This window comes from Dromaius novaehollandiae, chromosome 3, assembly GCF_036370855.1.
Source record: "Dromaius novaehollandiae isolate bDroNov1 chromosome 3, bDroNov1.hap1, whole genome shotgun sequence".
NCBI classification, from domain to species: Eukaryota; Metazoa; Chordata; class Aves; order Casuariiformes; family Dromaiidae; genus Dromaius; species Dromaius novaehollandiae.
The window spans coordinates 124,185,384-124,200,802 of NC_088100.1; the positions used below are offsets into that span (position 1 = coordinate 124,185,384).

The 15,419-nt window shown below is 44.7% G+C and overlaps 1 long non-coding RNA gene across 1 annotated transcript; it reads right to left on the minus strand.

Moving 5' to 3' along the window:
• Positions 1-362: 362 nt before the first annotated feature.
• On the minus strand, positions 363-6,796 carry LOC135327728 (uncharacterized). Its single transcript, XR_010388118.1, has 3 exons — positions 6,724-6,796; positions 5,026-5,604; positions 363-4,401 (listed from the first exon to the last, which is right to left on the minus strand). It is a non-coding gene; the product is annotated as an uncharacterized LOC135327728 (long non-coding RNA).
• Between the last annotated feature and the right edge of the window lie 8,623 nt (positions 6,797-15,419).

Consider the following 15,419-nt stretch of genomic DNA (forward strand, 5'->3'; position numbering starts at 1 on the left):
ATGCAAGGAGAAGTAATTAGCAGAGCGCAGGGCCTGTTTATCGCTGCTCGCTTGTAGCCCGTCTCGGCGGTGTCGATACCCAAGGCAGCGGCGTTCCCCCCGGCACCCACTCGCCTCCCAGGGCACCCCGATTTTGGGGGCCACCCCGCTCAGCCCCCCGCCCGGCCGAGGGGGGTCACTGTTCGGCAGCACCAGGCGCGGGCTCTCGCCGGCGAAGCTTTGTGCCTCCCCAGCGCTCCCAGTGCCGGCTCACCCGGGGAGCGAGAGATGGAGATTGGGAATTAAAATGTCTTTAAAAAGAAAATAAGCTTTTGTATCAGCCAGCTGGCGAAAGGATAAAGGACTGTGCTCACAAGATGCAATCAAAATTCAACAGTGTTTTATTAAACATGTAATATTATCAAACTAAACAAAAGAGCCCTCAATGGCTGGTAATACAATGCGATACAATTTATTTTTTTTCATAGTGTCATTCATGCAAAAGTATCATTGAACATTCTGCTTCCAGTTACAAGCTATACATGCAAATACCAGTACACTTTGTCGGCTCTGCAATAACACGCAATGCATCCCACAGGTAGATTGCAGAGCCTTTTTTTCATTTTTTTTCTTTCCAGATAACTTTCGTTAATGCACGAGGAAAATAGGTGGTTTACAGAATTAACTAGCCAAAGGATCTGAGTTTAACTGTCTATTAAAGACCCAGATCGGCAAACACTTTATTACATTTATTCCTCAAAGAGGCAGCCCTGTTTGTAGCTTTCTGCCCTATTACCTTTCCTATGCAAGTCCGTATCTGATTTTGCTCATTCTGTTGACTTTATATTTTGCTTTAGGTTTGTTTTTCTAGAGCCTAATAAAAGCCAGTCAATAGCAGATAAAATCCTGCGAACAAAACTGGATCAGGGCATCATTTAGATTTTCTGCCGCAGCGGAAAGACGGCGGCCCGAATCCAAACCGCGGCGGTCGGACCTGGCCCGAGTCTTGCGGCGGGGGAAGCCCGTCGCTCCCAGCCCCACCACAGTCTCCTGTCCGGACGCCAGCTGCGTCTTTTTTAGATCCCCCTGCGTCACCGGAGAGCACAGTACTGCCAAACGAGGGTGCTGGAGCCAGGATGCGGGTCCTGGCCGGCTCAGCGATGGCCTCCTGGTGCCACCACTGCGAGGGCAGCCCCGTCCGGGCACCGTGCCGGCGGGAGGCTGCGCTGCCCCCGCCCTATAATCGGTTTTAATTATCTCCAAAGGATGATCAACATTTAAATTGCATTATTAACTCTCGATCTCATCGGAAATATATGTTATCTTTCTCTCCTAAGTACCTGAGGTATAGCTCTTCCCTTGACTATATTTACTCCGTGAATTTTGGTCCCACAAGGGACTGACGAGTGAACAATCTTTCAATTAAAAAGAGAAGGAAAAAGTGTGTCTGGCCTCTATCAGATCAGGCAAAGTAACTTTGTTTAAAGGTGTTTGTGAACAGCAACCCAGAAGCAACTTGGCTGTACAATCTCCTCTTCCCTGAAGAGCCCCAAAGGCAGAGCAGCACGAAAAAAAAAATCACTGAGAAGCCCTAACCTTGTAACATACAGTTTTTGCTAAAAATATATATTAATAATATATTATTGAGCGGGCATAGATGAAGAAGGCCAGGGAAAGCGTAAGCAATAAGAGTGTGAGCAAGGTCAGTGTTCCTTGCCCGAGGACTGCACAATCAATAAGATCTGGTCAATACCTGCTTTATTACTACACTACCACTCCGAGCAAAATCATTTTTAAATTAAGAATATATTTTGCAAAACTGAATTAACAATATTGAATATTTTGCTCTTTGATATGACTAGCCTTCAAAATCAAATTATTAAATATGGAAAAGGCATACTGGTTCAGCTAGGTTTTTTTATGCTTGGAAAAGAAGTGGACAGTTTGTGATTTCTGTTTGCATACAGGCATAGAGTTGCATTGAATCCTTCCAAATGAGGAAATGCAGACCTATTTATTCATTTATGTTTCCAAAAGACTCCATTTTGCCTTGGAGACAAGATGCTGATGGAGAAACCTGGGACCCACCATACTTGCTGGGTGTGTAAAACTGATGCTAGCAGTAAATCACTGCACGAGGTCAGATGCTCAGCTCCTTGCTGAAATCAGCCCGGCTATCTCGGGTTAAGCACACCGAGGAGGGTCTAACCTGCTCTAACAAGCATGAACTCTCGCAGGTTGTTTTTTTTTTTTATTGTGAGCTCTCCCCACCTTTTGTCCTGCACTCCTTTGCTTTCTGGGTTTTACGGATGACATATTCAATGCATATATCGACGGTATTTATTTAGAGGTATCTTGAAGGCATCCTCAGGGCAGGTTGCTCAGAAAGCCAGTATCAAAGGGCAAGATATCATCTGCTCTTGCTCCTTTTGGTAAGCCTGATTTCACATGTGCTGAGCTCTGCCAGGTGATTCTATTAACTGCTTGGGCTGCCTCTGCCTCTCGGTTTAAAGTTTAGAGCCTCAAGTAACTCAGGCAAATCTTGTTTCATTGAGTTAAAATGATTACATGGATTTAAGATGGCCATTTATCACGCTAAATTTTGTTTCCTTTGGAGGGAAGGGGAAAGAAGCTGGGAAGCAAAGAAACTGAGCTCACTATGTTATTTATCTGCATAGGTGTTTTGAAGACTTACCTTTGGCAGCCTCAGTGCAAGCTCTCTACTGAGGCTGTCCTAGCGAAACGGCCAGTAGATCGAACGGTGGAAACAGCTTGGCTGCGTGAAATGAAGGACAGCGGGTGAAAAGCGTGGCGTGTGCAGCTTTGGAGCTGTGATTAGCGCTACCCGGCCTGGCGCAGGCCGGCGATGAAGCTTCGCTTGTCGTCCTCATCCGGACATGCTCACGTGCTGCTTGTGTTCAGGCACCTGGCTCGAGCTTGCACCCCTGTATCGCTTGCAGGAGGGCTGGGGTGGTGGCGTGGGCAGCTTTTTCTACCTGCTCATGCAGGAAAATGGCAAGGACAACGGTAATGGATTACAAGCCCTGTCTCCCACCATGCTGTTAGAGACAGCACTCCTCTCTTGCTGCCGTCCACAGATCACTCGAATGCCTTGCTGCTGTTTCCTATATACTTGCTTGTCACCATTTGTTTTGCAGCAGTTATCAGCTGTGGGGTTCAGTTGGAACATGAAAGATGGCAATCTCCCTTGAAGGGGAGAGATATCAGAAAGGCTCAGGCCTTTAGGGCTGGATATTTTTTAAAGTTTCATTCTTTTATTGTTTGCTACTTGACCCGTTCCTCTCATCCTCCTCAAAACATTAGACATGACTCGCCCAGGATGGAGAGCTCTCTCCCTAAAATATGCACCAGCCGTTTGAACATTGCGGAGTAGCTGGATGCTTGTGTTCCGAATTGGAGACTTTTTGCATGGCGATCGCTCCCGCTGGCATGCAGAGGGAGGCAGCCCAGTTTAGCTGCTCTAGTGAATCAAATGAAATGCTCTGCCTTCGGTGGGCTAGGACAACATGACCGTATGGGTGGTACAAGCTGAGCACAGGCAAAATGCGGGATTACAAGTCCTAGCATTTGCTTTTTGCTGTTTTGGTTGAAACGCTGCAAAATAGAAGGCAGAGTTCTGGTCTGAGGACCAGAAACAGGATTAAAAGGGGTCTCTGTGTCTGAAGTCAGTATGATCAAATGAATTTTTTTTTTTGAGGCTTCTTTGAGATCACTCTGAGATCGCTTTCCCACATTAGAAAAACCTCAAAATAGCTAGCATGAGTTGGCGCTGAACAACTGCAGTCCTGACAGAGAAGTTGGGGATTTAGCTAAATGGGGATGGAGAGTGTGGTGACTAGAAAAAATTTCCAGCAGGCCAAAAGCGAGACTTTACTAGGATGGCCCAGGGTATTTTGCTCTGTTAATACCCTTGCCTTGCTCTTACACTGCATAAATTTTCCCTTCAAAGGCATTAATTTTGCCCTTCTTTATGAGCTGCATATTACCTTAAACACCAGAAACTCCATAGGAATTATTGTCAAACTGATGGAGACCCTGTCACATAGCTTCTGCAGCTCTTCAAAACTTAACCAGCGCCTCAAGAAGAACATCAGAAAGCTTTAATCCAGCTGGTTTCAACCGATGCAGGCGCTGCTGACAGGGACTGAAGTTTAAATCCAAACTTGCAAGGGGAGAGAGTGAAATTCTCTTAGCCTCTCGACAGCATCTGTAAGCCTCCAGGAGCACTTTTGTTTATTTTCCTTTGGGAGTACTAAAGCACTGGCCGGAAAGTTGACGGTTGCATTTGCAATTAAGGCAGGCTTTCACTGCACCCGGCACCGCTGCTCTGCTGGGGGCCACACCGGGCACCTCTGCTTAGCCTGACATCAGAATTGGGGAATGCTGCGTTAATTAGCGCCCCTGTAAGAGAAAGGCAAATCGCTGTTTAGCTCTCAACAGCACCGCCATGCTGACTTTTTAACCAGGTTGATCCATCCATGCCCATTTTTCATTGTGCACTTAGTTTTTTTGAGCTGTACACTAACTTGGGGCTGGGCAAGGGGGACATCTTTTTTATCCTCTACGCAGGCAGAGTGGCAGAGTAGTCTCAACAGCAGAAACGTCATGCTTTGAAGAAGGGAAAACTCAAGCCTTTTGTAAATGTTTCCCTTCCAGATTTGGAGGAGGAAATAGAGGATCCCTAGAAGTTATGTACTGCACTCTTAGTCTTGGGGCACTTTAATGACACCTGGTACCTGCTCCAAGTAGCAGTAGTAGTAGAAAGAACAAATATTCCTAGCTATTTTTTCTTCTGTAAAATTGGTGGACATGGAACAAGGATGCATTAAAATAGGTACTAGTGACATTCATATTAGCCATATAGGGGAGGCCTGATATATTAGGCCATTCAAAGGAAAAAAATCTTTATCCTGTTCTCATGTAGTGCTTTGCTTCCAGTGAACTCCCTTTGGAAAATTCAAAAACTTTAATCCACAGTGATCTCTGACATCCCTGACCCCAACATTGTATTGGGACGAAGTTCACCTGTTTACGGCTGGGTCTTTGTTCCTGTGTGCTCAGTAGATCTCCTCTGCTTTGGCTTTTATTGAAGGGGATGGCTCATCGAGCCCTCTGTCCCTTCTGCTTCAGAGAGTGAAGCTTGCACCTTAGAAACACAACTTGACCTCGGAAGATATTTTTAAACAAATAGTATTGGAGGTTGAATGGAGGGTTGATGAGAGATCAAGACAACTGAACCTTGGAAACACAGGGAAAGGAAACAAAAGCGTTATATAAAAAGAGTAAACAGCAGAAACTAAAAGGAGGGACTTGTGAAACATCGGTTTTCTGTGGGCATGTTTTCAGGATGGAGGGGGAGAGAATGGGAAGAGCTGCGGGTGGTGCCTGCCGGCAGCTGCAATGGCATCCCCGTTCTCAGACTGCTTGAACTTCCCTGGTCACTGGATGCTAGTGGTCTCGGTGCGATGCATATAAGCTGCTTGGCGTGGCAGTGATTTCCTGAGGGCTCGTGCTCCCCGTGGGTAGTCCCGAGGCACGTTTTCTTCCCCCTGGTTACGTAGGAAGTACAGGCAGAGTAAAAGGATCTGAGGTCAGCTGGTGAAGCTAAAAAAAAAATGAGTGAAGTTGAGTTGAAGCTGAATAAATATAAGCTCCGAGTGACCACCAGGGCTGCCTGGTGGTGGGAGACAGATAAAGTTAATCAGAATAGGCGTTATCTGCTGTAAACTTCGGCCTTGAATAAAGAACAGATACCTGGGAAAAGCTCAGCAATAATTGGCTATGGCACATTTCCCACTGCGTTAAAGAATCTTTTCCTCCTCCTTTCCTTTTTTTCCTTTTTTTTTTTTTTTTGGTCTTATTAGCAGATTAGTGATACTATGTTGCAGCAGAGGTTCTGGTGATCATTATTTTAGCAGATACTCAGGACACTTGATCGTTCGGGGGTCATGCTTCCCGTCCTGCTGCAGGGCTCGGGTGGGTTACGTGGATGAGCCCCCGTCCCCGCTGCCGCAGTAGGTGGCACGTTGCCCCCAGGAGCATCTGCCGGCCTTGGCCGGGGCGTACCGGCCGCCCTGGCCGCGCTCTGCTAGCAGGGGATCGAAACAGAAAAGCTCTTGCAAGCACCGGGAAGGCGGCGAGGGAGAGTCTTAAGACTTTAAATAAACTAGGCGCTAAGTCAAAACCCAAACAAAATGGGTGGGAGTGGGGAGGGGCGGGTCGAGGCAGAAGATAAGCAAATAGCTTTATTCCCCTTTATATATATATTATACCTGGCAGCTAATGGCAGCGGCAAGCTAGTCAGAGTACAATATGAAAAAAACCTAAATTCCTCTCCAAAATGTTCACTTGCTTGTAATTAAAAAAGATTTGTGAAACCCCTGGTGCCCTTTGGAGGCAGCCCTTGTGCTAGGACTAGGCCGTCAGTCCCGCGTTTTTCGCGCCCGCGGCCAGCGCCGCCGGTGCCCTCTGAGCGTCCCCGGGAAGGTGCTGGCGGGCCGAGCCGCTTCGTCAAGGGCGACGCAGCGCGTGCGAGGGGGGCGGCGGGGCCCACAGCGGCCCCCCTTAGGCCCTTGAGGAGCACGACGTCCGGGGCAGAGGAACGCGACCTGCCGGGGCCGCCAGAAACATCCTCCCTTTTGCTGCCTTCAGCTCGAGCGGCGCGCGAGGCGGCGACCCCCCCGGCGACCCCCCCGGCGGCGAGCGTTATTGATAAAGCCCTACCTGTTTTGTTCGTGCCTCGGAGCAGGTGTTATCTGAGAACAAGCAGGTGTTTGTAGAACGTGACCTTGAGCGCGGGTTGCTGGCCTGCCCTTTCCTCCTGACTCATCTTTCCTTGAAAGGGCTGGTTTCAGTTCGTGGGAGAGTCGCCCGCGCGAGCGGTCTCGGCATGCAAAAACAGCGCTGCTTAGAGACCTCTGCCGAGCACTTACCTTGCGAGATGCTTTTTGATAATCTACCTGTGAGAGATGCCTCTAACACGCTGCCAGATCTGTTTGAAAAGGGCTAAGGAAACGCTAGATCCTGCCGATGTTTTGCCTCCTTAAAGAGAGTTTTGCTCCTTCAGAGAGCTGCACCTGCCTGAAAACAAGCTGTTTTGTGCTTGGAAAAATGCGTGTACTGATGTAGGTTGTGTCTGGGGGAAGAATCTGAAACTATTTTTGAACAGACTAATATAAAACAATTTGGAATAGAAAGACATGCTGTGTAAACTGCTGGGCTCTCTTAAGCAATACTTCCCGTGAAACTTAAGCAAATTGTAATTTTCTATTAGTGTTAATAACCTCTTAATCACAGTGGGGAATCAACAGTTCTTAATACATATATGTGCCCAGGCATACATTTATGTATGCGTGTTACATAGATCTTCTGGCCTGACTTGCCTTCTTTCCTTAAACCTCCACTGAAAGTTTACCTCCTCCTTAATTTTGTGTGTATGCAAATTTAAGGCTCACATTTAATCAAGGAATAGAAAATGACGTTTTAGCAAAGATGCTGACAGCAATGCTGCCAACATCACTCGATGCTCCTGCAGCATGTGCCATTCACCAGCCTCGAAGCATCTCACAGGCATGCAGGGGAGAGGTGTTTCCGTCCCACCGTGCCTGTAAGATTGCTCCCATTTTACAGATGGGCAAACTGACCAGCTGGCAGAAGGACTGACTAGGGGACATGCTTTATCAGGGAGCCAGCGAGAAGAGCAAGAGGAATTGCTGAAGCCTCCTTCCTTGACCAGGGAACTGCCTCCCTCACTGTGTTTGTTTTAATTTTTGTAGGAGTATGAACTCTGCCATGCACCCTGAAAACCAACTGATGGACCAGAAACAAAAGCAAAAGCTGGACAGAAATATATCGAGTTGCAAAGCGGCTTCTGGTGAGTTCCTGCAGCACAAGCTCTGATATTAATAAACATCTTCATTAATGATCCAGAATAAGGAATAGGCTCACAGATGATAGCAAATAGGGAGGAGCCGCACATACCAATGAAAGCAGGGAACAACACAGGGAGAATTGAAAATTTAGAAACATAGATGAATACCAATAAGAGATTTAGTATGGAAAAATATTCCGGCCACCAGAATATAGCTTATGCCTCTGGAGAAGCCTGGAGATCCTTGGGTGACATGAGTTTCCACTGAGATCTCGCAGCAAAAAACGGGCCCAGACAGGTTTGGGCTGCTTGTGCTGGTCCATGACATACTGGAGGAGGCAGGCAACTGGCCCTGACCATGCAGATCTTTGGTTTCTTCCACCAGGACTCAGTGGTTGCCACTGACAGGCCAGAAAAAAGACAAGCGGGTGGGAGTTCAGACAGCAACACAAGCATTTCTGGGGGCTGGAGGGAATGATTTATGAAGAAAAGATATGGGCATAAGGTGACCGGAGGGGAAGGAAGGAGAAGGTAAATTAGCGATAAATGGGTGAGATTAAGGCTTAATATTGGGTAGAAAAATTCCTGATGGAGGGATGTGCGAGGTTGCTGAAGAGTTTCCAGCAATAGGTAGTGGAGGCACCATTACTTCATGTATTCATAGATTTCCAGCTCAGAAGGGACCCTTTGATCATCTGGTCTGACTTCCTGTGTAGGCTGTAGAATTTCATCCATTTACTCCTGTATTGAGCCCAGCAACTTGTGTTTGACTAAACTGTAACTGAGGAACATTTAAAACGAGACTGGGTAATATACTGAGAAATGAATTGTTGGGTAACAACCCCGCTTTGGCGGGGAGGTGAGTTAGATGGTCTAATGGGTCTTTTCAGACCCAGTTTTTGCATGACTGAATAAAAACTTAATATGCAAGTTCAGTGGAGACATCTAAACATGTATGGGACCAATCCTCTGACACAATGGGCTCTGTCAAATCCAACTGGTCTTAAGGTGAAGATCATGTAACGTGGAGCAGTCAAGATTTATACTCTTCTCTGAGGGAGGCTACTGTTCAGTATCTGTGTCTATCAGCCAAGCTGTAAAACTTATCTTCAGTAGTACTGTATGCAAATGTCTGCATCTGGCAGTGCCAGGAGAAAATGGCTTTGTATGTGCGCATGCAGAGTGTGTGTACAAGTAGGGATAGTGTAAAGGATTGCAGGGGGAGCCTGGGGAAAGTACTGGCTGCATGATCATTCCTATCGAAGCAGAGAGAAGACTTAGCTTGGAAATCCCATTGCTAAACAAAGGTATCTGTTATTGAATTAGTTCCAGCTTGCTTTTTTTCTTTTTTCTTTTTTTTAAATATTTTAAAGAGTTGTTATATTCTCTACGGGTGATGCTAGGTAACCATGGATTACCTTCCATAGATAAAGGAAAGGAAAGGAAAGAGAAGAGGTTAAGAGAAAAAAAAAGCCCTACAAGCCAAAATACTCTCACTGAGCCTTAGCTGGAGCAGATTAGCAATGAGAACGCGCTTTGTACATGTGTGAGCACATGCGTACACACACACAGATGTTCTGGGGACAAAGGAGGGTCAGGTCTGAACACCAAAAAGAGTTTTTCCACTGATTCCTAATGACTTAAGACAGATCCAAGCAACACCGGCTGGAACCAGACAACTTTGGCTCCAGAATTAGTGTAGATAATTTATCAGAGCAGTGCTTGAATAATAGGACTATCACTGCTTTATTATATCAGCCAGTGTCATAACCAGATAGAAAAGTTTAATATTAACAAGAGGAGCTGACTTCAGTAAGTGTGCGTGTGAGAGAGAGCATTCCCATTTTTAAAGTCTGTGTGTACTGAAATGTCAGTGTCTTGACCTCAGGGAAAGGAGTTCATTAAAAAAAATAAAAATACAAAGTAAATAGTCTCTCTGAAAGGTTTATTTAATCTGTTTCTCTTCCTGCACTGATTTTTCTTAATGTATTTAAAACTTAATATTTACTCTAGCAAAACAAAATCTATAAAATAGTTTTTGTAGGCTCCTAAATAAGTAGTAGCAGCTCAGCCGGAGCCAGCTAGTAAGCACTGCAAAATATGCATTGTAGAGACATTTGAAGTTGTCCCCAGTGGACAATTTGCACCGTTCAGTGTTAAAAGGCTCTATTTCAGTGCTGCAGAAAGCCCCCTAGACCCCCTGACTAGGCAAGTCGAGTTTACAGATGATGTACTCCACTCAGCCTGCTTGTAGTTTCAGGGCTTAAATGGCTAGCAGGGCAAAGAGGGGATAGTTAAAATTCTCAAGCTGCTAAAATGGAAAGCCTTGCAAGGTTTTATGGCAGAAGAGAAAATAATTTTTAAGGCTAAATGTTACTGGCTTGACCATGCAGACAGTCAGAGAATGTTGACTTAGGGGCAGAAATAGGAGCATCGCGGACTTCCTCTGCGAGGAAGGGGGAAATTTGAAAAGGGAAATGCCTATGAAATATTTAACCCTCACTAAAAAATGAAAATTAAGAAAACTGTGTGGCCAGGTAATGCTATAGTCTGCTCTATTTCCTCTGTTTAAAAACCTCGACTACTAATTACTCTGCTTCGGGAATGTATTTGACAGGATGTGCTTATACTCAGTCTGCTGCAGCACCGGGCTCTTTTTTCTGAAATTTGGTTTTAGTTTCTTCCCCTCTAACATAACGCTTTGGGAGTTTGGGGCTGGGTTTGGTGGGAAAGGAGGCTGATTCTGCTAATTTTTGCCAGCAGAAGATGCCAGTAGGCAGGATGCGCTGTGTGTCCCTGTGTCTGTCCGTCCCTCCTCCTCTTCCAGGGGCCAAAGCACGGCCGACAGCACCCTTTGGCTCAGCCCCTGGCTCGCTCCCGGGCGTGCGGTTGTGCCCTCTCCCCAGCCCGCCTCCTGCCCATCGTCATGCTGTCCCAAGCACTTCTGGGCTGAAACTAAACTGATATTAGTGCTCTGGAAAAAAGCAGGCCTAGTCGAGCTTGCCACGTCCCGCCGCTCTCAAGGAACGCAGAGAGAGAGAACAGAGAAATGGAGAGCGCGGGAAATTGTTCTTCGGTTTCTTTGTTTCCTCCAAATCCTCTAATTTGTTTGTCAACACCTTCCTGTTGTTTTGGGGTTGTTTTGTGGCTTGAGAGGTTTATGTTTGTTTGGTTCGGGGTTTTGGCTTAGGGTTTTGGGATTGTTTTTCGTAATTTAAAAATTGCAAGTAGATTTCTGACATTCTGAAGAATACCTGTAGCCTCCTGTTGTGCATGGAGAAATGTGCTGAATTCAAAGCAGCTTCTTAGACTATCTCTTTTGCTGGAGTTTACACAGGATTTCCTATTACCATTCAGGGAGTGAACAATGTACAGAAAATATTTTTTTCTCTTTTTCAGAAAAAGACTCTGAGCAGTATCTGAGCTTTTTGGCAGCTAGTTAGAAACAACCCTGCAGGGGGACATAGGTATGAACATAGGAATAAACTCCAACTTGTATTTTGATTCTTTTAATTTTGAAATTGTGAGTTATTTCCTGCAGGCAGGAGGGTGGACACTGCCTACAGCACCTCGTTTGCTGGAGAGAATTGAGAGCATTTGGTTTTATCAGCCGCTGGCATGGTAATGAGCCTATTTCTATTGAAATTGGCTCATTACTATTCATTTTTGCTGGCTCTCGACCAACTCATGAACCGCTTTTTGATTTTCAGGGGAGGAAAAAAAAAAAACCCCACCACGCAGGGGGTTGGTCCCATGCACTGATAGAAGTGGCAGGAGCCGAGCGCAATGCGTGGCCACGCAGGGCAAGCTCCTCCACCGCCGTCCACGTGGCACAACTCTGCCCTGTCCCCCGCCAGCAGCCCTGGCTATGGTGGGAGTCCTCTTCACCTCCCTCACCTTGAGTCCCCACCGCCTGTGCCACGCAGCGGGCTGGTTTTGTGCAGGGCACAAAGAGTCCATCACGGATGAGTTCAATTTACACGTGACCTGAGCCGAACCCAACCCCAAGCTGGGTTTTCAGAGGGGAGAGGTCTGTGTGAGCACCGAACTGCTGTGAGAGTAGCTTTTAAAAATAATTGTGCGTGCCGTATGCGATGGCGGGCTAGTAGTTTTTGTTTATGTTTTTTTGGCAAATTGACAAATCGTGTTATTCCAGTGTATATAGTGGCATTTAAGTCTTTCTTGTTGTTTTGAGCAATAGTGTAGGTTCTCTCTCTCTCTCTCACACACACACACACACACACACACACATATATACACATACTCTGACACAGATACCTCAGAAATACATTTTAGCACCAGTGAAAATCAAAACTTGGCTATTTGAATATCTGACTGAAAAGTATCTTTCTTTAAAAATGACTGAGAGCGTATTAATTATATATGAATGTAATTTTATCCCTGTTACTAGTTTGAAAAAACTCAGCCAGGCTCTGCCACCTTTACTCACATGATTAAAATTCCATTAAACTACTTCGGCTTCTTATAGAGATATGAGATTTCTTGTGAAGATAAGGAACTACCAGTTTTGGTTGCATCTTTTTGTAGGTGCCTAACCTGACACCTAAAGGAGCCTCATCTTCAGAGGGCAGGTGTGCAGTGAAATGACTTTTCAAACAAAGTTTCTAGACATGAGTGCTTTATAAAATTTCACCCCTGTTATGAGAAACTGTTTTTGGTGGAAAAGCACCACATTTTATACTTACATATGCTTAGTCTCTTTCAATATTTTTTTCTAAGATGGTTTCCCTTCAAATTAAGAAGTGAAATAAAAATGCTAATAGCTTGCAATTGGACATGTCTGTATTTAATACTGTTAACTATGGATTTCTGTGGTGCATAAGAATGGAGAACATTTATTTTCTTCTGTAATTTGAAAAATAGAACTTTTTAAGTACCAGGAGCTGGAAAAATGATAGGCAGATGATGACTTCTATCAAGTGAGCATTGTCCCTCCAGGTAAATGCTGAATTGAGGAGTAACAATTGCTGATACATCTTCAAACTTTCACTGTTTTGCATCTCATTAAAAGAAAACAAACAGGCTGATTTTGTAGAAGAACTCACAGCTTTTTTTTCCTTTTGAGTGAAAGCAAAACTCCTTCAGAGCAAGAAGAGGCTTCAAAGTTTAGATTCAAAATGTTGCAGACTTTTGGAATTATTAACGGTGCTGTTACAATCGCTAGTGGAGAAAAGAGAATTGCAGCACACGTGAAAGAAACTTTCAAAGTCCTTTGAGGAAACAGTTTTAGTTTTTCCTTTATGTACTCGCAGCTTTATTTGCCCGAGGAGCTGGCGCAAACTAGAGAGTCTTGATTCATGCTTTCATCCATTTGCTGGGTAGAGCAGAATGGCTCTGAGGTATCACGTCTGGTACAGATACTAGCGCAGAGATGGGAATCTTGCAAAAGCTTTCATTAGTTTTTGTTGGGTCGTAACAAATTAAAACGGCCTGACCCGGCTTCTCATCTGAGTGTCTCAGGTCAAGTATATTTACTTCTGTCTGTGTATTTTTAGAACTTTAAATACTCAGCTTTATTTTTGTTGCAGTAAACTGGCCAGAAGTGATCTGTTATCTTAGTCTGAAGGGAAGTCACACTAGCGACAGATGTTTTCCTTTGTTCATTACAGAGCTTGAATTTATTTAGATTTGTGTCATAAAGCTTTTACATTAGGAGATAGGAAAAAAAGGTCCCCAAATTCAAATCATCCTTCTCTTGTATGGTATAGATCATCTGGACAAGCTAGCAGGCCTATTTATCTTTGCTGAAGACCTAAGATACTGTTTCAGGAATCCAGCCTGGTTGAACAACAGTTTTGGGTAGACCAACAGATGTATTCGTATCTCACGTCTTCCTGTGATTCCTCAGCACGAAAAGTGGATGAGGCAATATTGGGAGCTTGTGACACTGGGAAATTCTGGGTAGCTTGGGACTGAAAGTGCGTCCAGATCCAGCTATTGGCCCTAACAAATTTAGCATATTAAGCGACATAAGGCAGCCTTGAAGCGAAAACAGTTTTGGTCCAGGATTTGGAGAAGCATGAAAATGGCCTTTAGAAGGGGATAGACAGCAGAATGGGGAATCTAGGGAAAAAGTAAAACATTTCTAATATCAAAGGTAGCAGAAGAACTTATGAATTCTGGATGGTACCAAGGACGTGAAGAAATGATGAACTGCAGAGATTTTTCATTATATCATTTTGTTCCAGGTGTTTTGATATCAGAGGCATATAAGTATGCTTTTATAGCACAGTGTCTTGTCTAATTACTCAGTTCTGCATTAATTCACAGGAACATGTCTTAATTTGTTTTAGCAACAACCTCCATTTGGGTTATCTTCTGGGACCTCTTCTGTGAAAGGAATGAACTTTGTTTCTTTGGACAAAAAGAAGCACCGGCTTAGGCTCAGTCATGGACTTGCACTGATCTAGGGATGCGGGGCATAGAGACTTCAGAGAGGAATGAGGATTCTGGAAAGGTCAAGGCTAGAATCACTTTGAAGATCAGAAAGAAACGTATTTAATGTAAAGCTCTTAGCAAGGTGTTGAGAAGACCTGATCATGACCCACAGAGCACTTAAGCACAGAATTGATTTTAAGTGCAGGAGCAATCCTGCTGATTCCACCTTGACATCTGGAATCTATCCACATAAAACTTTTTTCTCCCCAGGGAACACTGTGCTTAGTATCAAAGTCACTTCCCTTTGCCCCCAGCTGGTGATCCAGCAGCTGCGCTGAGGCACTGATAAACAGCATCTGAAGTCCCTGGGCGTTGGACAAATGCAGTGAGAGTCAGTTTGCATGCTCTGAGGGCCTTACAGTCTGAGTAAATTATGTGGACAAAGAGCAGTGGTGGTACTGGGGCCGAGGGAAGAGAGATTCGCACAGGTCTGTACTGAAGCTCAGGGTGTGCTGGAATTTATCTTTCAAAGAGAAGCAGGTTATAGTGGTTTAAGCTACAATACGACTTGGGCTGGAAGCGGCCTTCAGTACCAGTAAGGCCACGCTCTTCAGGAATAGATACTTTCCTGCATCTGGTTACTCTGGGCCAGACTAATCCAAGGACGAGCAAAGGGAAAAAATATGCATGCAACAGAATTACATAGGAATTGTTTGAAGTTGCCTGAGAGGACATAGATAGAGATGATGGGATGAAGTGGCAAAGAAAACCTTATGTTGAATATTACAACCTCTTAACAGAAAGATACATCAGACTAAGGAGGAGTATCCCAAGGGAAATGGTAGAAGCCCCATTGCTTGGATAATTTCTAATTAAACTAGACAAAGCATTTGAGAATATATTGTAAGGGAAAATCCTGTAATGGCAGCAGGCTGGACGGGGTGACCCTATAGGTCTTTTTCATTTCTAATTTCTATGATTCACTAATGATTAAGTAATTCACAGATAAACTAAACATCCGTATTGCTGGGTCTTATCCGAAACTCACCTCACCTATCAACCTTTTCAAATTTACCAATTAATAGTTAATTAGTTAATGTTTGTAAAGTGCTTTGAAGATGAAAAGTGCTAAGTGCTAAGTATTATTATA